Source organism: Petromyzon marinus, chromosome 9 (genome assembly GCF_048934315.1).
Source record: "Petromyzon marinus isolate PM22_M1 ecotype Great Lakes invasive population chromosome 9, UKy_Petmar_22M1.pri1.0, whole genome shotgun sequence".
In the NCBI taxonomy this organism is placed as follows: Eukaryota; Metazoa; Chordata; class Hyperoartia; order Petromyzontiformes; family Petromyzontidae; genus Petromyzon; species Petromyzon marinus.
In genome coordinates this window covers 11,267,167-11,292,264 of record NC_133675.1, presented here as the reverse complement: position 1 = coordinate 11,292,264, position 25,098 = coordinate 11,267,167, and the positions used below count along the sequence as shown (strand labels likewise).

Below are 25,098 nucleotides of genomic sequence, written 5' to 3'. Positions count from 1 at the left end.
AAGGCCCACTCTGCTATATAGCTCTTTTTTTAGAAGCGACCTGGCCACAAATTATAACTCAACGAAGTGGCTTATGTGGATATGTATAGCAGCCAAATACTCTGAATGCATGTTTCCTAAATGTGGAGGGAAAAAACGGAGGACCCAGAGAAAAATCCACGCGACGATCATACAAACCCCAAATATACAGGCGTCGGGGTCGAACCCACGACCTCCTGTGTACCAGGCAAGGTAGTGAACATCACGCCACCGGTGGCGCCCGTGGTCGTAGCTTTTGAGATTGTTGCTCACTAAAATTGTGTCGTGTTCTCAAAGCCATCAGTAATATACTTGCATATCATTTCTGTTAATGTTCTGCACATGCTGTGTGGACTTTGTACAACTATAATAATGAAGGGGCAACGCACCTTCAATTAAAAAGTGTGTGAAAATACACAAAGGTATTCAAGCTGTGGCCTTCAAAAGAGGCAATATACTTTATTCATGTGCAGGGTAATGTTTACATTCGGTAAATTGTGATAGGGTGACTTAAAGTGCAGGTTTCCAGAATTCTCACATCTCGAGCAGGGCTATATTAAAAGTGTCGTATCCATCATGAGATTTACAACTATTTCACAGTCATTTCATCCAGTGATGGTAGGCATATACAACCCAGCATAACACAACATGCAGTATATACGACCAATACGTTTTTTGTTTGCAGATAAGACTCAGGAAATCAAACCTGGCCATGAATTTGCCCACTTAAATAAATGCTTCTGGAAAACATGGGCCCAGAAGGGCTCATAGGCCAATTGACAGCAATTTTATTATGGTGGCGGGATGCTAACTACCCACCAGGTATGCAGAAGGTCGTGGGTTCGATCCCAACCCTAACGCCTGCTGTATATTTGGAGTTTTCATGTTCTCATAGTCGCGTGGATTTCTCTCCGAGGCCACATGATAAGCCACTTTGTTGAGCTATAAATTGTGGGCAGGTCGCTTCTGAAAAAGAGCTGTATAGCTTAGTGGGCCTTACCTGGTGAAATAACATTTTAGTTTAGATAAGACTCGCATCTTTTTTCCATACGAATGAATGACTCAATTTGTCCACATGGATTAGAGAATATACACAGATTAGATACATCATATTGACTGTTCAGAAAAGTTATTGCTTGAATGGAAAATGGCCAGTGGTCGAGACTAAGACTGAAGCAGCATCCAAGGTAAGGGCACGGAGTGGAGGATCTACTGCGACGATGGAGAGATGAGATCAGCCGTGTGCATTGGCGAGATTGATTTGTATACTTGGTGAGACTGTGAGGAGATGGTGATGGATTGGGGGAAACCATCGTCCAGTGGTCGATAAGCTCATGGCAAAGGATGAGTGGGCATAAGAATGCTGGGACGTGCAGCCGACGAGTTGCATGGCAGCGTCCCTTCCTCTGGTTGGAACCCGGCCTCCATGCAGGTGCATGTGGGAGATGCCGTGTCTTCATTGCTGTGTGTTGTGGAAAACGCTGGCGCTCGAGGGGCTTCTTTAAAAAAAACAAAAACCTTTCGTTAACCATTAGCAAAATAAACGTCTTCGAAGCGAGTTGCTGAGGTATACTTGCGTAAACATAAATAGCGCACGCACTAAGTTATGCTCAAGTACAATTCGTTCCAAACGTGAGTGGCAACCGTAGAGATGTGCATGTTCATCCCATTAAAAAAAGTATGCAGCTTTGTCATTATTAACTTTTAATACAGGTACTTCATTTTGCTTTGTGAAAGAGAGGGTGTTGCGTATCCTCGCATTTGACAGTTTGGGTGGGGTAATGGAATCATTATTTTCTTTCATTAAACATTCTATACAATGAAAAATGCAGCAATTTCATGAAATTAATTTAAACATTTTGGATGTTTAGTGCAGTAGATGGAAGTTGCTCATTGAAGGTAGGCAGCTTAACATTTCAAAATGACTTTAAAACGACCCTGATGATAACAATACTGCAAGTCCTCGCTTAACACGTTATCACACACAACGCGGTTTTGCTATAACACGGTTCTTCTACGAGGGAACGCTTCGCACAGCGCCGAACGCGCGCCGTTGTAACTCGGTTTCTGAGCGGTCGACGACGAACTCCTTTCATGGGGCTACGCGGCTGAGCGGTGCGATACTTCTGGGTATATGCGTGGAATGATACAGTACACGGTGGTGTACCCTCATCTCAGTTCTATGCACCGCCACGAGGTGACTGCAGGCTGATTTCATAGCGCAAGGGTGATGCAGTAGCAGTAATCACTCGCTTAACGCGGCACTTTTCAAGAACGCATCCACCGCATTTAATACGGAATTGCCATACTGTAATGACAAACGGTGAGCAAATTATTTCGTTCGTTCGTTTCTCAGTCCGCTTGTCCTGGTGAGGGTCGCGGCGGCAGCATGTCGAGTAGGGCGGTCTGAACCTCCCGTTCCATGGCAAAGGACTCCAGCTCTTCCTGGGGAATTCCCAGACGTTCCCAGGCCAGCTGAGCGACAAATGTTTTCGATCACACAATTTTTCAGCAACTACTTTGACGAAAAAGTGATATTTGTGAAAATAAAGTATATGGCTTAGATGTTGTTGAGATGCCATCGCTGAGCTCCTGGGTATGAATCCAGGCAGCTGCCCATGATTAACCTGGCTTCTCGTTATTAATCAGAGTAACATCCCGATTTCGGACAATCTTAAAACAGTACTGGCTAAAGGACTAAATTTCGCTGTCACCCCTAAACATATACCAGTAGAGGATATCATCTCTCAGCAGATGTTTCGAGAGCTGAAATAGCCACTATTCTTAAGAATGCTAAGAAACCCATTAGCAACATCAGCAAAAACGAACGCTCTGAACTCGCGAATTTAAAAAAAGAGGGATGATATAGTCATCCTCTCGGCCGACAAAGGCAATGCCACTGTCATTATGGATAAAAACTCGTACAACAACAAAATCCAGGACCTACTCTAATGATGGGAGTTACTCAAAAATTAAAAGTGATCCTACTAACAGCCTAACGATAAAAACCAACAAGATCATCACTAGTTCGACTTCCCTGATCGAACCATCCAAACTTCCCTCCCTAAAACCCTCGGCTGCAAGACCTCCCAGATTCTATGGTCTTCCCAAAATCCATAAAGAAGGTTCCCCTCTACGACCCATCGTGTCCACGATCAACTCTCCTACCTACAAACTAGCCCGTTTTTTATCGGACACCCTGCTTCCCTTCACTGGCAAGACCACCGCAGCAGTACTTAACTCAACCGAATTGGTTTCTATGGTCAAGGACATTGTACTGTCTTCTGACGATATCCTTGTCAGCTTTGATGTGGTCTCTCTGTTTGCCAAGGTCCCAGTGCCTGACACCATAACAATGGACTGAACCCTGATGTACCTGCACTGGTTAGGCATTGCCTCACCAACAGTTACTTTACCTGGAATGGTACCTTCTACAAACAAAATGAGGGTACCCCTATGGGCTCCCCCTTGTCACCAGTAATAGCCAATGTTTTCATGGAGAAATTTGAATCAGACGCCTACCAGACATCGACTCTTCGCCCTTCCCTATGGAAGAGATATGTGGATGACACTTTTGTCATCTGGCCACATGGCCTCCCAGCATTGAACCATTTCCTAAACCACATTAATTCCAGACACCCATCCATCAAATTCACCATGGAAGTGGAGAAAGATGGCAAGCTGCCATTCTTGGATGTTCTGTTTGAGAGAAGGACCGATGGCTCTTTGGGACTATCTGTTTGCAGGAAGTCCACCCACACAGACTCCTACTTGAAGCCTGATTCCCACCATCACCCGACTCAAAATAATTCTCTCATAAAAACATTATACCATAGGGCTCATTGCATTTCTGACCAACACCACCTGGCCACTGAATTAAAACATGTACATCTGGCCCTCAAGATGAACGGATACTCTGACCGTACTATCCGCCAAGCTGTTTCTCCCACCATACAGAAACAACCACCTGATACTCCGATCAAAATCATCATGTTACCATACATAGCAGGCGCTACCAAAAATATTTCCAAAATTCTAAACAAACACAAGATCCAGGTCCGGTTCAATACAGCACACAAAATCCGTGATTTGATCCCATCCGTAAAGGATGTCATTCCTGACTTACAGTACCCCGGTATTTACAAATTGAGTTGTTCCTGTGGTGACTGCTATATCGGGGAGACGAAACGACATATTTCTGACCGAATCCGCGAGCACAAATCAGATTTGAAACACGGCAGAATGAATTCTTCGGCCGTGGCTGATCATTGTTTCAACACAGCGGGTTCTCATGACATTGTTTTCTCTGATACCAAAGTTCTCTGCAAACCTCCCGGTTATTACCAAATATTTGTCCATGAAGCCATCCAGATATACAAACACAGACACAACTTCAACCGAGAGGATGGTTTCAATTTGAGCAACCATTGGAAAGATGTTATAAACCAAGTCAAACGTTAGCTGCCTTATAATTGTGCAGTCATTTTCATTACTCTCAGTAGGTTGTATGTCAAACTTTAGCTGCCTTATAATTGTACAGCCGTTTCCATTGCTTTCTAACAAAACTGGGGTTGTACTCGCTCCCGTGCAGCGCGCCATCGCTCCCCCCAAACACCCCCCTGCAGCATAACAAAAGGCGGCTTAACTTAGCCCTCCCCCCCACCCACGTCCCTTTCTGGCTCCTCCCCCCCTCTTAATCTGTATATAATCCCGGTCGTCTCAAGAGCTCCCCACTTGGCACAGCTATTCTGCTGTGACTGTTCCACCTGAAGACGGAAGCTTGTGTTGCCTCCGAAACGTCGTGATTTAATTTAGTTGTTTTATTTTATTTTACCTACGTGACTTTTCCGAAAAAACCAAAGAGTGTGGCTTCTCAAGTTTCGTAAGTTTATAGTTTCATTTTGGTCACCGATAACTCGATTTACTCTCAGTTTGGTGAATACTTGACCTTCGAAATATTGCTTTCAATTTCATGGGACAAACATTCTGGGTAATGTGGAATGTGAGGTTACCTTGACGACATTTCGGAACTATTTTTGTGACATCGCCTTTCGAATGATTGTTCTCGTACACGCATCCACGCACTGCTCCTTGAGAGTTCTGAATTGATTCTTCGATGAACCAAGATATCGGGCACAACAACGAAATTCAGCACAAGGGGGGAGCTGCCAAACCCTCATCGTGAGACACTCCTCATCATCGTGGGAACATGAGTACAAAGTTCCCGGAGAGGCTGGGAGAGGCACCCGCATGCTCTCGCGTGCTTTGCTGGCTTCCTGAACTCCATTTGATCAGTCACTGTCTGCCACGGCTCTCCTGCCAGCCACACACTCTAGACAGCGGTGTGGCTGCAGAGCATTCACATTTACCATCAGATGACTGTGGTTAGACTTGAGTTTTTAGTGCCCTCTTTGTTGGAGATGCTTTCTGATTCATGGGTGAGTCAGAAGTAACGAGATGCCAGTTTGCTATTCTTGCTGATCATTAACAAAACGTGCTTGTGATGTTTGGTTCAAGTCCACTGGTCTGCAATGCAGCATGAAACAGATGCTCATTTTGAGAGCTTATAAGATTGTGTAAGAATTGTAAATGCACAGCTAGTGACCAAGACGTGCAGTGTAGGAATTGTTTCTGAATTGTTCAACGTGTTTTTAGTGCAGATGTATAATGACTTTAGAACGTTAGATTGTAACGAAGATCTATTTTACACGTAAAAGAGGCTACCAGCTTATTGGGCCTTTCCTGCAGAAATGCAATCTTTGCCGTTGAATAATTTTGGCAAGTGCGAAGGAAGATGGATTGGCAGGACAGCAGTTTAATGAAAATGCCTCATGGCATTGCGTTACTGCAATGTGCACGTACAGACGTGGGTGTTAGCCTGTCTAATTAAAATAAATACATATATATCAATGGACATTGTAGCAGTGTAAACTTTGTTTTGAAACACGTTGTGCAGTTACTTTCAATCCACACGTGGGAGAGAGAAAAAGTGACATTCTGGGAATGTTTTTTTTCCGGTTATGAAGCAATCTTTCGGGGACGGAGCGGTGGTACAGTGGTTAGCGGAATGCAATGTGGGCTCGGTGAGCTGGGTTAAATTCCTGGCCATGACTAACATGGGGAGTAGCGAGGTGATATCTGAACCAGTCGTGCGCCCCCCCCCCCTCCTCGACTCCCTTCAAATCGCACTGGCCAGCCGGCGTGCTACAGTGTGGTCAAACACCCCCCTCCCCCATGACTGACCCATGACTGACAATGGCATAAGGAGGCCTTCGTGCAAGTGGATTGGCAAATGGTTGTATATGAAGAAATATATATATAACTTGAAGAATGCAACGCACCGTGTGCCTTATGAATGTGTTTTATTAACAACATCATGTATGGTGGAACAAAAAAAACTTGCACAGATTTATCACCCCTTGCATACCTTGTACCCTGGCCAGAAAGAGAACACTATCTGTGTAGAATAAACAGAGTGTTTGAGATACTGGCTTGCGTGGGGTTTGCCAAAAGGCAGCGTAACAAAAAAAACGCACGGTGGGTGGGTGCTGACGTGCAGAGTTGAGTGGACCGTCCCCCACCATGGTCAGCTACGATTACAGGCCAGGCATGTATCTGTCTGTGTTCGTGATTAATCACGTGTGCTTTTTTGTTTAGTGCCTCCTCTTGCTGGAAAGTTAATGAGGGCGTCTTGATGCACAGTCGGTATGAACGTGACAGCTGTGAAACGAGTGCCGTTTTGTCCGGGTTTGTTAGACAGGGGTGTGAAATGATTTTTCCTCGGTTTTTGCTCATTTTGCTTTCTCCTTTTGAGACGTGTTAATGGTTACCTGTGTGGCATGAACCCTCAAATTACTTTTAAGTCTTTCTCAATAAATACCGTTTGCCTGGACTATATTGACATGTGCGTGTACAGCCCTTTGTCCGCTGCTGGATGAGTGCCTGCCGATGCTGTGTGGCTTATGGGAATGATGTGACCGTACTTAACCACACTGGTCCGTGCGGGATGGTGAAGACGGAGAGCATAGAAGTACAGTCCAAGAATGGATGCTGTTGTGCGGTACTGCACTATGCTGTCCACCATGGATCCACTGTCTATAGCCTGTAAGACATGTCATGCATGGTGGTTGCCCATCCTAGCAGTATCCATACTCAAGCCTGCTTAGCTTCTGAGATATGAGATCGGCCACATTCCGGCTGATTTGGTCGCAGGCCTAGCCTATGTAATTGGCCCCGACATCACTAATTCAGGACCGTTGAGCCATTAGCCAAACAAAGTCTGCAGCATACAAATGCAGCAGCTCTTTTTCAGCAGCAGCAGCTGAGCCATGTATAATGCCAGCTGTTGTCACGCGCATTGTGAAAAGCATTTATTACGTAGCTCTCCTGGTGCTGGAGACGCACGTGGACTTTGATGCATTCCGTGGGTTGAAAGGCAGAGACGAACTGCTCGAAGCCAAAGTGATCTAGTCGGACTATCACGGAGTACGTGCCGCAGATGCGTATCTGCTTTCGCAGACAAACCGGCGTTAGGGTGTGACTGGAAAAAGGTTCGGGGAGTGTAGCTGGACAGCATTTTGAGTTGAGGCGCTGTTTTGATCGTCACCGCGGTGTGTCTTAATGCATAAACAGAGGAGACATTTGGCTTTGAACGATCGCCGTGCGGCGTCTCTACGCTTTAAGTTGACGTGAGTGTCTTCGTCAAACTCTTCCTCGTCGCTTTACAAAAAAGTGCACTTAGTGAGAGCTTATCGATCGGAACAGATGGCCAATTGATGGCCACGTACCTAACCTCTGCCTGAAATCCGTGGCCTCTGACACTTTACGTGGCGGTAAGTGTGTTGTGTCCGTCACGTGCTTAATTTCCTTCATCGAATTAACGTAAAATGCGTGCCGTGCCTATTCATGTCCTGTGCTACAGCGCTTAGAAAAGAACAGTAATTTAATCTGAACCCAACATTGGTTGGCACACTTCAGTCGTTTTTTACAAAGAGTTTGGTTTCTTGGTGATAATCTAAGTGCTTGACCGTAATCGTGTTTTCATTTGTGCACCTGGATATTAGGTACCAGTAAAACCTTGGATTGCGAGTAACTTCGTCTGCGAGTGTTTTGCAAGACGAGCAAATTTTTTTAATTCAATATTAATTTGATAAACGAGCGAGGTCTTGCAATACGAGTAGTACGTGTACGCTTTGTCTGCCGAGCGTCACGTGATCACAACTTATATATGAGTGCTTTGATATGCGAGTGCTTTGGATTACAAACACGTTTCCGGAACGAATTATGCTCGCAAGGTTTTACTGTATATTCTCTGTTATTGTTTGATTATTTTACAATTATTAAAGGAGTGTTTTCTTTATTTGGCACATTATGCTTGCACCAGCTGAAATGTTTTCTCTCAGTTCTTGGACTTTCTGTGACTCAATTCGTTGCTTCCTTCTTGACTCCAATTCACTTAGCAAGAGGTGAATGGAAAGAGGCAATGTGAGCGCATTACTTTGCCAAGAGGGGGTATTAACTCCCACTAGGTAACATTTAAAAGCAGAGTTTTGTTTTAATCATTGTAAATGACAGGCTAATTATGCTGTGGTATTACATTTCACCGCTATAATTATGCCAGCAAATAGATTTTTTTGTCTTTTTCAATCCACGATCTCCAGTTGATAGCATTATAATTGACAATTACGCCGTACCTTGAGTCAATAAAACTTTACGTCTGCTGTTTGAAAACCAAAAATGTAATATAAGCTTTGAAATTGGTCATTTACTGTTCATTTAATATTAACGATGGGCATTTCTGCCTCCATCCATTGCTGGGGTTCTTTCAGCCTTGTACATTAATACCCCTGCAATGTCCACTGGTATGTGAAAGGGTTATTATGCGATGTTAGTTTGAACACATAACCGTAGCTTATTACAGTGTCCATTTCCAGCGGTGTAATTGTCCACATAATAGGTCTGTTGACTAAAATTGCCCCTAGGGCTGACTGGATCCTGTCTGTAACATTATGCAGCAATTGCAAAGGTAAATCATGCCACGGATGTGTTTGATACTTTCATTGCACTGTATTTGGCCACAATGTACACACGTTAGGTCGTATTTATTTCAAAACATACATTGCCATTTTTTTCGAATACAGTAAAATGAATAATGTTGTACTGTGGATCAATGGTGCATCGACGGCCACCGCATATCCATTACAACAGAATAACCCCCAGCCCGCGTATGTTCAGACACAATCAGCCTAATGGAACATTGAAGCCCTGGAGGTAAAGGTCAGCCCATCACATAGTGATCATTCCACTACAAGTGAAGCACCTCAATATTTCAAGGGGTATTTGTGCCACTTTTCTTTGGCACTGCCCAGAAAGTGGATGAGGGAGGGGGAGGCACCCAACACACATTGCCCCAACACACAGAATCCCTCAATGGAGTAACTAAAGTCACGTAACAAACTTAATAATTTACACCCCTTTGTTAGTCCACCCCTGAATGAGGGCCTTCCTATGCCATTCATTTGTAGGGGTTATGTGTCGATATGCCACCACGCTGATCAGCACGGATTGGTGAAGGGGAGGCTCAAGATGGGTTCAGATATCACATGCCGTTGATGTTACTGATGTTAGCCGTGTCTTGGGAATCAAACTCTGGTCACTGGTTGCATAGCACAGCGCGTGAAACCACAGCACCAACACTCCACCCATACGCAAATCGAGCATTTTATAATTATTGGTAGATCGTAGGCATGTAATTTCCAACTCGGTGAATTTCCTGGCAACTCGATGAATCGCCACAATTTGATTCTCGTGGTTGCAGGGGGGTACGGTACATGAGTCTAATTCATTCAACGAATGCAAATTGTAAATATTATCATACACGCACAATTTGATGCATGTGTCAGGAGCATACGAATTAATTTTAAGCAATGAACCAGTGCATTGCAGTCTACCGAGTAGATAGGGGCATTGCAAGAAGATATATTTTTTAACCCACCATCTGTTTGAACAGTTTAATGGGACTCAAACTTGCTGCTACATGAACCGTGCGAGGCCATTGATAAGCTTCTATACCACGGTAGCACCATTTGAATGCCATACAGAAGAACAATTCCTTTTGCATAGATGCTAATACCATTGAGGATGAAAATCATTTTTTTTGTAATAAGTGGCCAGACATTGTGCTGACCCTACAAAATTGGACGTTTTGTTTGGGGACAGGGGCGGTAGCTGCGGATGCAGAGCAGAGGCCACGACCCCTGGGCAACGGTGAGCGGCCACCAGTCGAGAGTGGGATTTTATTTTCCCGATTGGGCGAGCCTGCTGTCGCTGTTGGGTATAATGGCCGGATTAGTGGCTCAGTTCGGGCAATTCTGGTCTTGTTTTCTCTCTTCCTGAGCAGCCATGCGTGGGGGATGGCAAATTCCGGATTTGGGGTGAAATAAAAGGGGCACGTTGTTTGTGAGCCCGTGGGAGTGCTTTACATACCTAACTGTTGGCCGCACATCTCGCGCTGACACAAGTGAGACCCTCTGCTTGCCAGAACCGTTCACTTTGATAACATGAAAGTGTAGTATAATGGATTAATTGCGAGTTACTTAACTTTGTTACCGCTTGTGAACAATTCACCCGGAATGTGCCCCGATCCCGTCAGTCCTTAGAAGTGAAGCCGGCATGAGCTTGGATAGCGCTTGCATGGGTGACGACCGTTCATAAAACTGGTGTAGCCGGCGTTCTGGTGAGGGCAGCAATATCCATTGTTTTGTCCCACCTCCACATTTACCAATCGGCACTGACCAGCATGGTGAAGTATGGTCAAATAACCTCCACTACCTTCATGGCACGGAGAGGCACTCGTCCAAAAACATTTGAATGTTATACGCTCTAAATCAGCAACAAACAGAAGCTACGAAAAGTTACCGCGTTTTAAGTCTATTTTTTAATCTACATTTTCTGAGAATTCGAACAGATTAAAAAATATATCGATTTCTTTAATATATATAGCTGTGGTATACATGAATCATGGGACTATGGCATAATTCACAACTTGGGGTTATGGTTACCAAAAAGTTATCATCAGTTTAATAGAGTAATGTTTGATGTATATTACTGAAATACATGGCTCTCATCATGAGGAAAAAAAAATCTACTTAACGTAACCTTCAGCAGCTCTTGTAATTACAGCCGTTATCACCGTGTTATTTTTAGAATCTTATTTTTTTCAGTGCAACCTTTCGAGCGATGACATTTCCACACCGTGTGTGTGGGGGTTTCCTCAATATAGTCCAGATATTGTGGGTTTAAGCTGTCTTCCGTGCCACTGATACGATCGGGCGCATAGGGCAAGCGGAGACGCACTACAATGCACTCTCTTGTTGATACCAGACAGAGAACATATCTGACGTAAGCCCGGTGCTTATTGTGAAAACAACGGATCATTGTTCACTGGAAAATGTGGCGTGCCAGACTCTGCTGCGTGTTTCAGCCGCATGTAAACGTTACAAGTCGAATTTTGTTCCTGCATCAGTTTGGCTGAGTACGGTGAATTATAACAATCGCCGGGTATTCTGCCAAATGCGAATATTCCCTGCAGCTATTACTTGTAAAAATTCTGAAGTAAATGAGATTGTCAAAAACACTTTAACTCGTATATTATTTTTTATAATAGTACTCGGTTTACACGGGTTGATTGCTCTTACATCATTATCGTCATCATCATACATGTATTATCAATGATGAAGCTGAACTCATTTCCATTGTGGCTCTCTCTCTCCTTAGCCAGTTTTACTGCTTGGCTCTCAATCTCACTCTTCCAAATCTGTAACCACTGCATCTACCTACCGGGTATTCTGGCTTCCGCATCACATTTTATAGTTCTACTTGTGTGTCCATCGCCAAGCCCCGGGATCCTCATTCTCACCGTGTGAAAACCACTTGAGTCTTCTTTAACTTTGTTTGAAATAGATTTGCACTCTGAACCGTGTTATACTACTACGCTATGAAAAGTCTGCAAAAAAATCATGAATATATATGTATATATACATATATATGTATGTATATATGTATGTATGTGTATATGTTAAGTACGGGTGCTTATGGAGTGTGTTAAGTACGGGTGTTTATACCTAAAAGGAAGCGGGGATTGTGGTGGTATACAGAGGCATACAAAGGTGCAACAGGGCTGCATCAAATCCATTGTGTGTGGCCACTGAAGCGTGGCCTCTGTGCCACCCTACAGGGCAGTCGTGTTTATGTGCAGCTCATAAATAGATGGGACTTGCTAAACAGATCATTCAGCGCCGTCATCTCGAGAGAGTTATTGGATGGCTCTGAGCACTGGGAAGTAAATGGGTGGCGTGCGACGCCTGTGACATTTTGGCACAAGAGATCCAGCCGCGGCAGCTGGAATAACCATCACGGCTGTGTCCAATAAACAGAGCTGACACGACATCAATAGCACGCGTGGAATTAATTTCACGGGCAACATTTCAAACAAATGATATCGATTATAAATCGCGGACACCTTAGTGGGAAGGTCTGTCATTAATTGATTCACTTGAGCACGGAGAGAGGGTGAACCCATCTAATTTGGTTCTTTCGGTAAAGTCACGTAGAATGAGAATAAAATAATAAAATTCGCACGACGTTTCGGCCACAACACAAGTGGCCTTCTTCAGGTGAAAGGAACAGACCTGTCGGGACGACAGAGCAAAGCCACCAGGGTGAACCCAGTTGTAATTATTGCAGCCATCTAAACATGATAAACAAAAGACTGGACTGTTATTTATTTATATTGCCTTAGGCAAGTCCTACATAATGGCAATATAGCCATGCCTTTATATGTGTTTAGTGCCTGACTATTAGAGAAGAGGGCAGTGGAGCTGTCACTTAGACCCACGAGTTTGTAATAATTAAATAACTATTTACATTTACTTTTTTCCCCCCACTCTCATAATTTGCCACCCCAGGGATTGACCCACTAAAGCCAGCACTGTTGCCTCAATCTTCAAAATTTTCCACCACAGCTAGCTGCCGACAGTACTTGCTAAAGCCAGGCCTATAGTAGGCCGCAATTGTGGCTGCAGCCTTGTTGTTGTTGTCAACTGTGCATGACGACCGCAGGCGTGAACACTGCTCGCCCCTCTCTCCCACCTTTCTGTCCGCTATCCTGCTGTCTCCCAGCCATATGGGTCGTGATCTGCTACTCGCTCAACGAATGTCAATGGAGAGTGATGGGTGCCTGCCTGCCTGCCCTATCTGCCCTAACCTGTTTGTTTCTCAGCCCACGCACATGAGATTTTTTTTGGTTCTTTAGAACTGCTTTTTGTGTTTAGTTTGCTGTCCTTCCCCCGCAAATCTGATTAGCACGGTTGGCTACGTACGGTGCGGAGGATGTTCAACATACATACATTTTTCTTCACGGCACTTGGGAAAAACAGTTGTGGTGATGTTTCTTCAGGTAATTTGCTGTGCCAAGTCAACAGGTAGAGCCATTAGGAAAATTACACCGCTGTGGGGGGATCGAAAATCCTGGATTTAATTTAATGGACTCGAGCAAGTTATGCAGCTGCTCAATTACTCCCAGTGTGTGAGTTGCACCGTGCGGAAGTTGCAGGTGGTCTCTGCCACAGTGGAGAAGGGCCCCTGGCATTAGAAAAGTATAATTTCCACTATCTCAAAGCCACCACTGGAGAGAGAACATAATGGCCCCACACGCATAGTACACCTAAGATTGTACCCCGAGTGAAAGGTAAGTGAGAGGGAGTTAATGATGCATTCTTAAAAACGTGTGCTATGCACATAAATCAGACAAAATATTTAATCTCTGCATAGAAAATAAAAGTACATTATTCTTTTCGCCTCTCACCTATGGGCCTTGCAAAAACCATTGCTCATGCATTTCTTTAAGCAGACTAACCCTTTAATTCGTTTTGACTTTCTCCGTGTTATCAGCAGAGTGCTTCTACACAAAGGAGCAATGCAACAACACGAGATAATCTATCCCACTTAAATCCTAACCAGCCTCAACAACGTGCATGCATGCATGCACACACACACCAGTTGCAAGCACAAGATCTTTTGTATATCCTTCAACAGACTGTTTGGGCAAGTGCTGTTTGCGAGCACCCATCAAGGGCATGTGAAAGTGGGTGTCCAAAACCACGACTGATTTACACACTACACTAATTAATAATTTAAGGCTGAGTCGACCTAGGTGAGAACCAGTTCAGATATTCGTCACCGATAGTGGCTGTGAGCGGGCATCGAACTGGGGTTGCAACACAAACACAGACAAAGATCCCCTGTATAGCCTGAACAGACTGTTCGGGAAGTGGTGTTAGCGAGCAACTATGAAGGCCGGCACGGCACACGAGGGGGTGGGTGGCCAGCACCACGCCCGGCCGCCTTTGTCTCCAAAGTGGCGATGTTTACTACACATCGCACCAGGTACTCATTTAAGGCGGATTCGACTTAGGGGAGGCCCAGGCCCGGTTCAAATAATCGTCACCGGTGTTGGCGTGAGCGGGAATCGAACTCGGGACGCCGGGTTTCGTAGCGCAGCGCGCTATCCACTACACTACCGCTCCCCACACACATACACACATACACACACACATTCACACACCAGTTATTGTGCGTCTTCTTTCCAATGGATATCATGACATGGTCACTCACTCAAGTCTGTCGTCATTTATTTTGCGGCTGAAACATAAAAAAAAATGCAGCAACCACGTAAGTGGTAATTAGTAAGTGTTGAAGGACAACTTCCATGAAGAATGCCGAGGTTTAGTAGGCCATTGCAGATGCTTTTGAAACACTCCTGCGTGTCGTTTCCTGCAGGTCTCTTTCTCCTTTGCTCTGGTGTGTCAATCGACTGTCTTGACGCGCAACAATTGTTGCCGTGCAGAGTGCACGTGCAGCAAGTGAGCCTGATTTTATAATGCAGATTGTCAACTGATTAGACGAGCTGTCTCGTGATCTGGTGAAAGGCAATGTGCCACTTACGTTTGCTGTGCATGTGTGTTAAATCCCTCGTGGCATTGCACATTTTGCTTCTGCGGGTCGTGCACTGCTCACCAGCTCGCCGCTTTAACATTGCAGCATTAACGTAACGTGACTTGTATGACAGGTGTACAGCGGTGCATTGTTTTAACCTGATTTTGAAAGCTAACTTGCGAGTAAGTTAAGGCTACAGGGCACGGGGCTGTCTCGAATTGAATGTCATTCATCTACAAAAGCTGCACTTTCCCCACAGCCTCCCCACCCTGGTGTTTTAAGTAGCTTCTAACTGCTTGCCTTTGTGGTCACACTGATAGAACCCAGCAATCCTTCTCGCCTGTGGCAGACAATTGGCGTACCTTTGAAGGCGGTTGTCTGGCGTGCGTTTATATTTCACCTGCTAGGTTTTGTTATAATGGTGCGTTCACCGTTTAAAAAAAATGTATTTATCAATTTACATAGTGGCTCAATGCAACCGCATCCCGAGACGCATTGCAAAGGTGAAACATTTGGCATGGTGAGGGGGGGGGGGATTGGAGTTGAGGTCGTGAGAGAGGAGAGGGTTCAGCACTGCGACAAAAGCAGCCAAGGCCCAGCGGACGGCAACGGGCGACCAGGGGCAAACGGGGGCAGCACCAGGGTCCTTGGACAGCCCTTGGGTGGCCGGGGATCTTTACCAAGCAATCTCAGGGCGGTCCAATTGGGGATGGGGTGGGGAGGCGTTTTTGGGAGTTGATTTTTACGTCGTAAAAGTACAATCCGAATGGACCCATAGGCCGATCAACAGTTATGTTTACGCGTGGACCCACAGTGTTCAACAATGGTGCATAATTATAATTAAGTTTTAGTGAGAGTACATGCCCCGGGGTTATTATTTTTAGAGCTAGCTCTTTTATTTTGCAGAGCGCAGCTGTTTCACTTATAAATCCCATTTGACAGACAAGATTCTGAATGAATATCAAGCAAGTAGACCTGTGTGTCTGCCCTCGCTCGTCACGCAAAGTGAAGCGCACCACCTGTAGATAATTGAACTTGGGAGGTTTCATTTTCATTTACCGATAAGAGCGATGTCAAAACACAAGGAGTCCAGTCCTAATGATCACAGTGGGCTCTGCAACCCATTTGAATAGGTCACTGAAGCATGCCGCCATGGTGTCGTGGGTCGGCACAGCGGATTTGCAATGCAGAGTTCACCGGTTCAACCTCCTCCCAGTGTGGCACTTGAAACAATCTGCAAGTTTGTTAAATCTCGCCACCTCTGTTCACTACAGTTGGTCAATTGGCATTGTCGTGTTTGATTGGGGTATGTGTAGGTGCAGTACTCCCAGCTCTTCGAAGACACCTGCCCAGCGTGTAGGAGCAGGAAAAAAATACCTGTTTTAGAGTGCGTCTTCGAGAACTTTCCTCAAGTTCGGAGACCCTTCTGCCAGCAGTAGCGTGAGCGAGCATTTCAGGGCTGCGCCTTTAGCTTTTTTTATGCAGCGCGCAGGCAATGAGTAGAGGGAACAGTGTTTTAGCATGGCGACTGATCGTCCAGCACAACAACTGATACCCATCACCATGAGCTTGGCAAACGTCAGGTGGCAGTGGCTTTTTGTGAGAATGCGAATAAATCGTGCCAAGTGTGCATGCAGGCACGAGTGGAGATAAAGAATGCTTGAAAGTTGTTCACACGCTCGTTGATTGGTTACGGGGTCATGCTTGATGAAAAAAAATTGCTTTTAAACGTGCTCATTCATGTACTGAGATATGTTTAAACTTACAGCTCCAAAACACATGGTAGCGTAATGCTAAAGTGTGCTTCTGGTTACGTTTGTTGCGCTTTGATGGTAACGTGTCCTTCTGTCAGATGTACTAAATTTAGGACATGTATGCGTGCTGGACATACTAATTCATTTGTATTTTACAGTCAATCGTCATCAGTTGTTTTTCCTGAAATGCACACACCAATTAATAAGTGGGATAATCCATAATTTACAATGTATGTATACTGTATACAAATTACTTATTCTACGAGTTTTACATTTTGGCCATTGGAACAAAAGAAAACTGTGTAAAGGAGAAAAAAACACGACAAAATACAAACGAGACCGTTATAAAATCGTGATAATATAACCAACTCTTGAATGGAATCATGGCCTCAAATTGTGACGATCGATTGAATCACCGGAAGGCAAAATGTTCCAATGCATATCAAATAATTATCAGAAGATTGAGAAGTAAATAAGGTTTTTAATTCGCATTGATGTTTTTTTAAACAATTATACTTCCAAGCTGCGTCGCTAAACGGTATTTCACTCTTGCAACAGGATTTTTTGTTTTTTAACAAAAGCATGCATACGATGTTATTGTTTTTGCCGCTGAGCAATAACACTCGGCTATCATTGGCGCGATGACCGGCGTTGGTGGTGCAGACTTAAGACTAAGAGAGAGAGAGAGAGATTGCCAGTTGGCACAGACCTGCGCATCACTTGCAACCGCACAGTCTGCAAGCCGTGCCCCTTCCCTGCACGCATGCATGCATACGGTGCATACGTATAGGTGTATTTTGGTCTTGACATGCATACACAACTCAGCCACGTAGAACGCATTTGTTCCTGGCTGAAATTTACATCAGTGGCTGGGATAGCATCGTAAGTATGTAAGTAGAACTTCTTTCGCACCCTACGTAGCCAACCGCGCTAATCGAAGGTGCGGGGGAAGGACAACGAAAGAAGTCACTCAGCTTGCCAATGAGCCGCTTTGGTCAGATTTGGCGGTTCGGATTCTTTGCTGCCTAGGATTTTCTGCAGAACACTTTTTTAAACAAAAATTGTGCCATCTAGAGTGCCGTCATTCGGCAAAAGTAGGGCACTGCACGTGGGTGTCCAAAATTGACAAGATTTGCCACATCTTAAAGCTAGAATACTTACGGTGATGAATTCAGAAATAAAATCTTACACTGTGGGGACTAAATATGAATGAATTTGCATTGTAACATTTCATTTGATTGTAGCCTATCGATCTGGAGCATTTTCTTCGCAAACGATAAAGCAGTCATTTTGAGTCCGTTTAAGTCTGGAGTAGAGGAGTTTATGCGTACGCTGATTACATTCAGAATCAGGATATGTATTTATACTGGAGGAATCCGATGAGCTGATAAAGTTATTTTTTGCAGATATCCAGTAGGAGTGGGTCAGAACGTTACAACAACAAACAGTACAAAAACACGATAGGAGTGCAAAGTATAGGATAGGCGAGTAAGTCGCTTAAAGAATATACAAATAAAACGAAACTGTTTTAATTTACACTACCCGTGCACTCAGAGCATTATAATGCTAATTAATTTAAATGGCAGGTTTATATCCCTTGAAATGAAAATTCTTCTTTTTAACCACAAGTCCCATTAGTGCATGGGAGAGACAGCTGTTCGGATTGTTTTTCTCCGTGCACCATGATTATGTGCGTCCTTCTCTAGTCACATCCACCATCCTCCAATCCCGTTCTGCCAAATGCTTACATCCTACACCCGGTCTCTCTCTTACTCCTGCCCTGTGCTGGTAGCTTCACACTCCATTTCTTCTGAACACAACGATCAAACCATCGTCTCTTTTCAGCATGCTAAGCCTCGACCTCTCTAATATTCTTGAGAATATTAGAGACCATTGTAAAGGCTCTAACTTCTTCATTCAACCTTCTTTCCCTTCGAGATATTCCCAACATCCATCGCCAGCGTCGTATTTCTGTCCTTTCTTGTGCTCTTCTTTCGTGCCCATGTCATTACACCATCGTACATCATCGCCACTCGGCGTATGACAGGTTTTTAAAAAATATATATAATCAGTTTTACTTGCATCTTCATGTTAAAGGAATTGGTCACGTGAGTGTATGGGTACATAATTAGTGGAAGGCGCACCTGGAGAAAAACACAACAACAATAATGATTGTGGTAATTGTCCTTGAGCCAATCTAGGACCCTAACAAGCAAAAGGAGTGTCTGGTTTCAGTGGGCAATTACCAAAATCGATCAGTGCTGATCAGTCTAATTACGTTGGGGCTCTGGTGCCATTGGAAAGAGCTCACGTTTAGCTGTCCACTCCAGTCGCCAGTGCCAAGTTTATCCATCCCTTAGAATTTACACAACAACAAAAACTAACAGCAACTAATGATGAGATTATTCTGTCGCATGGCAATAGCAACATTTAAGTGGGTAGATCAGGTTTTGATGTTTTAGTCAAGAACATCGCATGCGGAATCAATTTATGTCGTCTGCCGGAGAGTCAATATAAGGGGAGACTTCGATTGCATGGAGTTTGCCACAGTTGGAATGGGAATTCTTTTTTAATTGCCACTTGTGCATCAGACATTTTAGGTCGCCCATGGGAAGTCCTGATGCAGTTTATCATCAATAACTGCTGCCGGGACAATGCGAAGCGAGGAGGTGTTATTGAAAATGCGATTGGTTGAAAACATTCATATTATTATCTCAAAATGCACATTTGTTTCTGAAAGCTGACATTATTTGACACGCCAGCGCAGTGGTCACTCTTGCCTCCCAAGCGTTGGAGAGAAAGAAACAAAAAATGCACCCTGCTCATATTTGCACACCCTTTTTGCCTAATAAACTAAGAAGGAGAACTAAACATCCCAGTTCGATCCGTCAGCACAACTCTGCCGTCTTGACGGTCCGCACAAGCGGCCACCAGTGCAAGTGGCCACTCCTCCTCCCTCGTGAACCCTCGCGTGGCCTGGCCAATCAGGAAGTCAACCAAATCCAGGCAGAGGCTGGCCTGATAGGGGCCAGGGAGAAGTAGCGGCGGTGGCGAGCTGTGTTTTCCCCCTCCTCCTCCTCTCTCATTCGTTGCCCTGTAGGGGCATTGCATGACTGCGTGGCTGCACGGGAAGTGGACAAACAGAGCCCAGCCGCGCGCTGGGCTTTGTGTCTTGAGATGTTCACGTGTGGAAGGGGCAGCCGGAGACGGGAGACACGGGCAACATACGTGCTCGTGGTCAGCGGATAAAAGAGGTGACGCTTACAAGGAATTTGTTTTCTGCTTGGAAATGAATGGTTAGTAACATCGGTATGCGCCAATGGAGATGTAGTGCTGAAATTGCGGCATAGTGGTTCTTTTTTATTTTGCTCGTGTTGCAACAAGTTACTGCTTAAGTTGTCAAAAGGACGAAATCTTTCTTAGGTAATCCAATCCAGTACTTTCAGGCAGCTCTGCCGAGTTCTTTAGTGGATCATAGTTAATGGACATTATGGTAATTATTACTGTCATTACATCAAACTGCAGTTTCGCTCTAAAGCGTTGTGTGATTTGGATCGGATGTTTAGATTTGTTTTATATATGCCAACAAGAATTCAGTTTTTTTCTGCTTTTCTCATGGAATTGCTTGTCAAAGTACAGAACCGTACTCGTACTGTACTGTAGTGGAATGACTGTGATGCCATAACGTTAAAACACACTTTAAAGCTGGTCATAAAATGTGAGATGGATAACGTACCAAACCTAGTCTGCAAAAAAAAAAAATGTCCTTTACAGTGGTGCGTGGCTTCTTTTGGCAAGGTGACGGTTTAAATCCACAATGAATAGGAAAAGACACTAAAATCTGTGAATCCTAAATAAAGAGTCCCGCTTCAGTTAATACCTTCACAAGTTTATCCTAACCTTGAGAGCGGCCGGTGCGCTTTGACTGTGCGACTGCAACTCTCTCCCTGAGGCTTGGCAACTTGCTGTCGATGCCGGCTGTGTGGAGCCTTCTTCCATCGGGTTCACTCAGTTGGCACGTGGCAGGTGCGTGTGTTGCTTGCGTGTGTTGCTTGCGTGTGTGTGTGTTTTTAAGGAATGTTTTTGGATGATTTTGTGGGCTGGGGAGGAGATTGAGGGAGGGAGGCATGGGGCACGGGGGTAATGAAAGGCTCCGATTGTCCCTGTCGACGTGGATGGGAGGTGGGAAGTCGGGATGGATGGAGGAGAGAAACATGGGTTGTGTATGGGAGCGCTGGAGAAGAATATCACACCTGAGTTGTTGGCACCATTTTGTGGAAGGTCATTAGTGAAAAAGGGTAGAGGGGCGTGTCCAAGTGTTCGGGTTGAGGGGCTTTTTTGTGTTAAGCTCACAAGAGCTGCTTTGTGCGTGTGCTGTTTTGGAACGTTTTGCCTTTGTAGGCTCGCAGGAAAGGCAAAGTGGAAGTGTTTTTTGTTGTTGTTGATGGTTATATTTTTTTCTTAGATACTCTTATGAGGCCTATTGCTGTGCCCGTTGATGCACAAGTTTAAGTTGCGTGCTCGCCTTTGTTTCTGGTGAATACCTCGAGTTGGCGTGCTCAAAAAAATGGCCCTAACTCTTGAAACAAACTCGCACGTTGTCATTTTTATCAGGGCACAGTTTCTCAACCATGCTTGGGGGAGTAAATATTGTGCGGTGACCCGTGCGGTTTGGTAGTGACGAGAGGCAATGGGTGGCTTCCATCACTTCCCTTGTACCCTTTGTGTTGAATTAGCCCCCCCCCCCAAACCTTTTTTGAAGTAGAATGTATGGTGCCCCCTTGAGTGCTTGGCCAGAAGAGCGTTGTGCCTTGTTTGTTTGAGGTCTGAACATTTGGTTCTTCGTTCCGACAAATGGAGCCCCTTAATCTGTGTTTTTTTTGTAAGTGACGTTGTAGCCATTCAAACTGCAATCCCGTGTTTCATACGTATTACTTGAGCCTGCAGCGCTAGCTTATATTAGATGGGAGACTTAAAGGCCTTTAAACTGTGATTTAATTATTGGGGTCGCAAGAAGACTCGAAACGATTACCTAAATATGATCTGCTTTAAGAAAGAAAATTGGACAAAATGTTTAGCTCAACCGTTAAAAATGTAAGAACGCTTACAAGGGGTATTTTAAGGTTGACAAGTGTTAGATATTAATGTCCATGTTCGATAGTTATAATAACAGTATCCAGTTTACAGTCCGTTACCATATATATGTTTCAGATAGGCTACTGTACTCAAAATCCAATTCATTACTTTCTTCACATATCACGTGGTATAATATAAATGGGTTCTGTACATTTACTAGCAATTTAATTTACCAGATGAAAACAAAACAAAAACCATGTACAGTGCACGTAATTATAGCTACAGAACTGTCACGTAAAAATTCCCAACCGACTGTGGAGCGCATGAATAGGCAACGCAAGGCCCCATGGGCCAGGCGCAGCTCAGTCTTTCAATGTCATCCAATTAGGAAGCGCGGTTTACTACTTGCAATCCACTTCACACGTGAATGGAGAAGCGTGGCCGTCTTGAAAAGGCTGCCTGGGCCCTGCCCCACGAGGCCTGGACTTGCCCCATTCCTCTTCCACCACTGTGGCTTGTGAGATTTTGTTTTTTGCGACGGAGCTCCCCGAGTGAGATATGGTGGCACCGTAGGGAATTCACATCCTGCACCTGTGCAAGTCACGGGAATGTTTATGGGACGGCACCAGCTGCATTGGCAGACATCGGGTGGTGCTCGCCTCATGTGACTGCGATTGTGCACATTTCATGTATGAAAAAAACCGGGACATATTCTCAGTGTAAATTTTTTTTATAAACTAAAAAAAACTGTTTTTAATTATCCCAGGTAAGGCCCATTGAGCTATATAGCTCTTTTTCAGAAGCGAGCTGGCCACAAATGATAGCTTATCATGTGGAAATTTATAGCAGGCAAATACTCTAAACGCATGTTTCTAAATGTGGAGACAAAAACCAGAGGACCATGAGAACAATCCACGTAACCACAGGGAGAACAAGCAAACTCCCAGGTAGTCAACATCCCGCCACCTCGGCGCCCTCGCACACTGACCACTTGTGCACTGATCTCTTCTCCAAAAGGTGTAGTACATTCAATTCTAGATTTAAAGCTTTCGTGACTGCAAGGATCCATACTCTTTGGTTCTATTCGGTAAAGTCACGTAGGTAAAAAAATAAAACAACAAAAATCACGACGTTTCGGCCACAACACAAGCGGCCTTCATCAGGTGAAGGGACCAGACTATCTCGAGGACAGCGCTGGAGTGGCTGTGTTTCACTCCAGCGCTGTCCTCGAGATAGTCTGGTCCCTTCACCTGATGAAGGCCGCTTGTGTTGTGGCCAAAACGTCGTGATTTTTTTTTATTTCTTTACCTACGTGACTTTACCGAATAGAACCAAAGAGTACAGGTGTAGTACAGTAACTCACAAATGCAAATTTGTATGAAAAATCAGGAAGGACCGGCATTGAGATGTTTGGTCGGTACCATTTAACGAGTGACTTCATGTTAGAGGCAAGTGGCGTACCTGGAGGAAACGTGGATATGACGCTCGGCACTACCATCACCTGGACAACTCGCCGCCTTAAAAGTACAACACCTGCAAACGTCCGGTGGTCACCCATCCTATCACGGCTCAACCCCTCTGCTGTTTAACTTCAAATTATTAATGTAATACGTACAGAATTGTACCATGAGGTCGATTATGTCTTGCCTTTGCGCACTGCGCTCTGATCCCACCGACATGGGTTTGACTCCCAGCCAGAGCAAAACGTGAGTGATGGGTGACGCCCGAACTGGTACTTAGTGCCCCCCCCCCCCCCCCCCGTTCAGCCAATCCGCACTGATCTACGCGGTGAAACATGGTCAAACGACCCCCATGGCCGTGACACAGCATGGGACTCCCATCAATGGGTAGGCAAAGCTCTGGAAAGGTTTTTATTATGATGATGTCATGGCAACAAACCGGTATAAGAGCAAGAGTTTGGAGAAGAAAGTAAAATCTTGGATGTTTTCTTAGGTTTAGTATTCATCATCGTCGTCTGTTACCATCTGCCAGTGTGTGCGCGAGGGGAGCGGTAGTGTAGCTGTTGCGCTTTGCGCGACGAATCCGGTCACCCGAGTTCGATTCCTGCTCACGGCCAACAGCAGTGACGATTATTTGAACCGGTCGTGGGCCTCCCCTAGGTGGACTTAGCCTCAAATGAGTACCTGGTGTAGTGTGTAAACGTCGCCATTTGGGAGACAAAGGCGGCCGGGCGTGATGCTGGCCACCCACCCCCTCGTCTACTGTGCCAGCAGCGCTTCCCCCAAACAGTCTGTGAAGGCTACACAGGGGATCTTTGTCTTGTAGGGAGAGTGACAGTGACATACTTACTGAGTGCCATGTGCTTTCTGCCCCCCCCCACCTTACCATGCACCCCCCCCCCCCCCCCCCCCCGTCGTAGTAACGAAGTTACAGTTTCCGGTGGCAGTAGCGCGCGAGGCCATATGTTGGTTTTCAGTGTTGTGTTACATCGCGGGGGACGTCACAGTGCGCACACGCACACGCATGTACGAGGGTGCTGGCCTGTGGTGCCGTGCACCTTCTTCCTCGTTCAGACCATATGGCAAGCCGGTGAACCAAAGACATGGAAACCCCCACAACATTCGGCAAAAAAAAAAATGCGAAGTTAATACTTATTATTTGGGTCTGGCGACGGGTAATTTTATGCATTACAGCTTTAATTTATTTCAACAAAAACAGCACTTTTTTGTGGCCGAGTGATTTCGCGTTAATTATTTACATAAATATTAATGAATCGTGCTTAATGCCTCCGCGACTCCCTCAATTGCTGTGCCATTTTCTTAAAATTATGTAATATTTATTAAAGCATTTTAATACCCTCCAATTTATATAATCGAAATGTGGAGTCTGTGTCTTGCCTGAAGCTAAATAAAAAATATAAACTTATGTCAAATAATGGAAAATCATACCCTGCATGTCCTTTGAGTAATTACTGGTCATTGGTGATGATGGCCGAATATCCAAGCTTATCCCACGATGTGAGCACAGTTGGGCATTTTACATAATAGTCCAGCTTTCAAAACATCCACACACTTGCTTGGGGTTGACAAATGTTACGTCTAAATTCCAGTGATCCAGAACAATGAGTTGAATAAATGTATGAAACTCATTGTGCGTTGTGGTGTAGATCCAAGGGTAACACATAAATCATGGACGGACAGGAAGCCCTTCTTTGCGGTGTGTTTTTTTTGTTCATCAGCCAGTGGGTGGACCAGTGTTTTCCATCAGAAAAACCGAGCCCATTTCGATTTACCGA

At 44.8% G+C, this 25,098-nt stretch overlaps 1 protein-coding gene across 6 annotated transcripts in view; it reads left to right on the top strand.

The window, feature by feature from the left end:
• Positions 1-25,098, top strand: part of LZTS2 (leucine zipper tumor suppressor 2) — a 71,701-nt gene that overhangs the window by 28,545 nt on the left and 18,058 nt on the right. The window contains exon 1 of one of the 6 annotated variants that reach the window (XM_032950488.2): positions 4,704-20,020. The exons of 4 other annotated variants lie outside the window; for them this stretch is intronic. The gene's annotated coding sequence lies outside the window, so the exon portion shown is untranslated. One more of the 6 variants, XM_032950489.2, reaches the window with a different exon arrangement.